The 6,053-nt window shown below is 31.8% G+C and overlaps 1 non-coding gene across 1 annotated transcript; it reads right to left on the bottom strand.

The window, feature by feature from the left end:
• Positions 1-4,247: 4,247 nt before the first annotated feature.
• TRNAY-GUA (transfer RNA tyrosine (anticodon GUA)) lies at positions 4,248-4,339 on the bottom strand. The gene is given in 2 exon segments: positions 4,248-4,283; positions 4,303-4,339. It is a non-coding gene; the product is annotated as a tRNA-Tyr (tRNA).
• Between the last annotated feature and the right edge of the window lie 1,714 nt (positions 4,340-6,053).

Raw genomic sequence — 6,053 nt, 5'->3', positions numbered from 1 at the left:
GAATTAAAATAAATATTTTTTGAAAATATATCGTAATTATAAAATGCATTAGCATTTTCATACATCGCACTACCCCACATATTATATTCATTCTCAATTGACAACAATTAATTTTCGTTATGTGTTCAGCAATGACAACAAAACAGTTGTTTCAAATCCATTAACCTTGTTTTGTTCATATTATTAATTCAGAATAAGATAAAATCTCTTTGGAATTACAATGATACCACTATATTATTATTATTATTATTATTATTATTTTGTTCTTTAATTCCGTAATTACTTTTTCGCCGTGTTTCCGGTCACAAACTTAGCATATAGTTTGAAAGATTTTCTTCGAATCGTAATTTAAGTTGTAATCTCCTCGAGTCTTGTTTCATAAAGTGAACAAAAAGAAAAACACGCTAATGATAGAATTGGTACGTCCTAGCTAAACGTTGATTTGTCCTTTGTTTGGTCTTTTAAGGAATGCAAATTGACAAAGAGTAAAATTATAACAAATTGAAAATCATAATATTTCACTATGCCTTGTATAATTATGTAATGCACTAATGAGATATTACAGCATATTTTAAGGTATTTAAAAAAATGTTTAATTTATGTATTATTTTAAATTTATTTTTAAAGAATCGTATTATTCAAACAACCAATCACATTTGATTTTAAAATTATATGTATTCCACACTACAGATAGAAGTATTAAAATCATAATAGACCTTTTACTATAAGTATTAAATCTATGATTAAAACAGTAAAACTTTACAAGTTATAACTTGTATGGCTGATAAGATTCAGTGACGGTGATTGACCGCGTTTGTGTCTTTCGCCAGAGACACCGCTACAAGAGTATTTCTTAATTTTTCATTCATCTTCTTCTTCTTTACCGGGCACGCGAACACGCTTTGGTTTCCAGTCTATTGTTCGCGTTAGTCGGTCAGAGATAGAAATGAAATAAACCACGGTCGACGACAACAATAGAGACGGAGGCGTCGATAAGACGACGACGACAACGAGGCGTGTGTCGTAAAACCAATTTCGTAGGTGAAAAAAAAAATAATCTAATAATACAACTATTTGGCCGCGTATACTGGTATACTACAAACGCTTGTCTCGAGAAAGCAATAACGATACGGGCGACGGCGTTGGGGTGCAGCAGGTACCTATAAGCGATCGGCCCCATCTGAAAACGATCCGATTGCGTTTGGACTATTTTTTTTCCCCCGTATTATTTCTCCAACATTTCCCTCTATTTGCTGTGTACGATACGTTTTTAGGTAATCGGACGCGTTCTGATTTTAAGTGGCTCGGCCCGACCGTTTACGGACAATCGATCCCGCGCCACCCGCACAATGACTCACGCACAACAGCGGTATGCACGGTATATATTTCTTCTGTAATACTACCACTGTGTTGTACAGTTGTAGTTGTACTGTATATTATATACTTACAGCGAACCTAGTGTGTGTGTGTGTGTGTCAATCATACTCGCTCCGGATTTGATTGATGTGGGTGGCCGCACGACGAGTTACTTGGCAGAAATTAGTATTTTTTCTCCCCTCTCGGTCCTAAAAAATAAACGACGGTGTGTATACCGTACAATGTATGCATATATATAAATTTTATAAAATCGTCCGTCTTATTCCACGAGGAGTTGGTGATTTTCACACGCGCAGCAATAAGAACACGACACCTGCAGGAATATTGCGAGATCGGAGCGAAATACGCACGACAGCGTTCACCGTGTTACACGGTCTCAGCTGCAGACTACCCGGCGGCGGTTACTCGTGCGTGGAGAATGACGACGTCGCTCACGAAATATACGTCATTATTCAAACGTACGTGTGGACCCGTTTCAACTGTTGAGCACTTGCGCTAATGATTTGGGTCTAGAGTCGGACGTATTCCGTACAGATAATACGAATACGAGATATATACCGCGGTATATATGTACAGTCATTAGTGTGACCCGCCGGGGAATTCAATAAAATATACTCCGCAGAATACTAACCCTAATGATTATTAGTTGATGATAATATAGTTTATCATAAACCGTTCATTATAGATAGTCGACGAATACAGTACAAAAAAAAAAAAAAGATTATAAATAAAACGTTTAAAAAAAATTTTTACGTTAAAATTTGATTATGAATTCCAACATTTTAACCATGTTTAAGTATATTACTGAATTCGGTCACGTCTGGTAATACGTCTATAATTGAGTCCAAGAACGCGATAAGGCAGCTTGTTAACATGGCTGAATATTGGTCAACTGCAGATGTCCAGCCATTTTGATAGGTATAGTGTAGGTTTATTTTCGTTGAATATTCAAGTATTTTCAATATTGCCGATTATTCGGTACTTTTGGCATTGTTGATAGTTCCATATTTCGAATATTATGTTCTTACCTTTACCTATAAACGATTTTTAGTCACATATAGTTCTGAATTACAAATATTTCACATTAAATTGATCAATTTATTAAAATATGTCGAAATTGAAAATTTTAGTTTTCATGAAATATTCCAATACAATTATTATATTCAGGGTGAACCACTATTTCTTCAATAATTTAGTTATTTAAAATCTGATGGAATTCTTAAATACACCTGATAAAGACAAAAAGAGTGAGTATTAATATATGGACCATTCGACCATTTGCGATGGTTGTCGGTTTATAAATCATTATACATTGCTGTTTGTGAAATGGCGATGATAACGTTCAATTTTCATTGTTACGAGATTGGATATTCATACGACTTCAGAATGCAAATTTCAAGTTTTAAAAGATCTCTTATTCCCTCACGACTATATTATATCATCCAAAATAAGTCGTGTGAAAATGATTTGTAAAAATTAGACGAGGTAAAACAAATCTATGATAAATGCGATTACGTTGATTATTGCATGTGGATAATAAAACGAAGGATTTTATATATTATACTGCATATATCACGTTAAATGATGAAAGTCTCAATGATCTGAATTTTATTTGTCAGACATTTCTTTAGTGTTATAGTGAGTGAATGTAGAACAGTAGTAAAACGAACACAGTTGTCCGTTAGAAGGTTTTTTTTCACATTAGTCCATCTCAGAATTACCAAGTATTTATAAATTCGTATTAGGTATTGCGTATTACACTATAATTAAATTAATAATATTATCATGGTGGTATAAAATTTGAATTCAAGGTTCACACAGCGTAATAATTACTAATTATTAAGTCTGTAATGCAAATTCAATGGATATATGGTGATATAAATTCTTCAGGTTAGTTTTAATATGTAAACATATATGTATGTTTATATATTATGTTATGTTAAGTATAACATTGTCATTTGAATTGTTAGGTATTATTCTACAGTATTAAAATATAGTTACACTTATAAATTATGTTGTTATTCTGTTGAAAAACGTTAATGTGATAAAAATGGTTAACACACATTCAACCAGCAATCAATAATATTGCAAAAAACTATATTGATTGACAAATAAATTAACTGATTTTAGATACTAAGATCGGTAAAATTGTATACATTATATTTTTGAAAAAGATAATTAAATAATTAAATCATATTGTATATAGGTGTTTTATTATTTTTTAGTGGTAAATCAAATATCTAAAAATTTAAAAATTAAAAATAGTATTACACTTGCCATATTCCACATGAAACATTTTTAAGTGACACTTCGAAAAGTGTAATTACTGACTTACAAAAGTCATTAAAATACGAAATTTCAGTGAATTTAGGCAAGAAACAAGTTCCGGTTTATTTAACTAGCTCATTTTAAATCATACCAATATAGTTGAATGTTAAAGTTAAGTTTTTAAAATAGCAAATACTAAATAAGTACTATAGATGTAACATACCATTTTTGATCATAAATCATAACAAAATAACAGAGTGTAATTATAGTAATAATAATATCATTTTTTTTTTTTTTTTGATTAATCAAATTCATTTTTAGGAAAAAAATATAAAGTGTTCACTCTTTTATGACTTAATGTTTATTTTGTGACGAAAGGATCAATTTATTTTAAGTTTATGATTTACGACTCTCCTACGCTATGTTTAGATAAACTAAATTATTTTAATAAATAGATGCACATGGGTAACTAAGTGCGCAGTCGTGTGCGTGAAAGTAGACTCGTTAATAATAAAAACATTTTCAATTTAACTTTAAAGCACTGTAACCGTATACGGCTGAGTGTGCAAATATAAATTATTCATAACGAAATAAAAAAAAATTCCTTCGGGCCGGATTTGAACCAGCGACCTATGGATGTCTATGATTTTAAAGCCACTACAGTCCACCGCTCTACCAACTGAGCTACCGAAGGATGAAGAACTTTTTGCTTGTTTGCGCATTTAAACAATTTTTTTTCTACTTTCGCCAGCTCGCCAATACCGAAACGACGGCTCGGCGATCAAATATTATTAGAAAGTATACTCGATATTCGGTCATCACATTGCGCCGTGTGGGAGCATGGCATACCGACTAACTGACTGATAAGTAAGTAGGTAGGTATGTAGGCTGTTAAATTTATATAAACGTACAACGTACCTAAGGATAAGGTATCTGTTTCTTTTAAGTAAGGTTTAGGTCCAATGGACTAATGAGTTCCATCGATAGCTATACATCCTATACATTAAAACCTCTCAATAACGGACCCTCTTTGTGACGGAAAAGTCAATAGTCTTGAGGCAAGTTATACCTATATGTAATTTCTTCCTCTCTATGACGGAAAACTCTTTATGACGGAAAAACGTTTGGTACCAAGCGATTCCGTTATAGAGAGGTTTTAATGTACTTAAATATGCACATGTACGATATAACGTATCGCACGTTGAATATTTCGATATTAGTAGTACAATTAATAAAATTACGTGATTAAATTAAATCGTATATAGGTACATTGTATCTAAGCATTTGCAGGTAATTATGTTAAATCGATAGGTATTTTGTATGAATCTAATTGGTTTATATAACAATACAATTTATATAATCGTATCAATTATTATAATAACATTGATTAATAGTAAATATAATAACTATGAACTCTAGAAGTTACTATTTTTGGTTCTTCGTGATCGCTTATAATTTTTATCCTCAAATAATAATAACTACAGAGGGAACATTTGTTTTCAGTTATGATGGAAAAGTGCAGAGTGGAGGTAGTACCTATATTTTCATAAATTAAGCTTATTATAATATTACGACAAGACTTATTATTTTTACTCGGATGTGTTAGTATCGGAAATTATTTTATTTAACGAAGAATGTTTTGTGAAACGCTCATATTGTACCAAATCTGATCCAATAAAAAATGGTAAATTTTTATAAAATATACAGTGATTAATCAATAACTTCAAATATAATAAACCTACAGCTAAGTAATCATCTAACATATCATACTACAATAAACACTTAAGTGGTATAATAGTACAACGAACGTGGTCGATACGATCACAAAGTCGACACTCGGCCATTTTTGCGGGTTTTTCCTAGCAGACGTCTTCCACCGATCGATGTATACATTTAAATTTTTTCCGCGACCATAAGTTTCCGGAAACCGATACTGCCACGGTATTCACGGGCTTACCACTAACCGGGAGAGGTCGTGGTCCGCCGAGGGGAGCGGAGCAACCGCGACGGCTTGAATCGATCCGTTTGTTCCCCGTCATCCGATACCCGAGTAGGTAATAATAAATAACAATAACATAATATTGTTAGATTCTGTGATAATATGGTCACATGTGACTTATTTACTATTAATATTCGGACGTGATGCACTCTTTCTCTGAGGGTTATAGTTATAATATTATTAACATGACTCTCTTCCGGTACCTATTAATATTATTATTGATACCTACGACCGTAATTATTATATTTTATTCTGTGGTCTATGGCGGTTTTAATATATCGTGTAATATGCGTCTCTATTTAACATATGTCTATTTAAATAAATAATATATATATATATATCACAAATGACACTGGTATTTAATTAATTAATCAATAGATATTGTGGTAATGTTTAAATATGTATAATA

This window comes from Diuraphis noxia, unplaced genomic scaffold, assembly GCF_037042655.1.
Source record: "Diuraphis noxia isolate RWA-SAM2 unplaced genomic scaffold, SU_Dnox_SAM2 contig0003, whole genome shotgun sequence".
Classification (NCBI taxonomy): Eukaryota; Metazoa; Arthropoda; class Insecta; order Hemiptera; family Aphididae; genus Diuraphis; species Diuraphis noxia.
The sequence above is the reverse complement of the archived record's forward strand: the minus strand, read 5'-3'. Positions and strand labels throughout refer to the sequence as shown.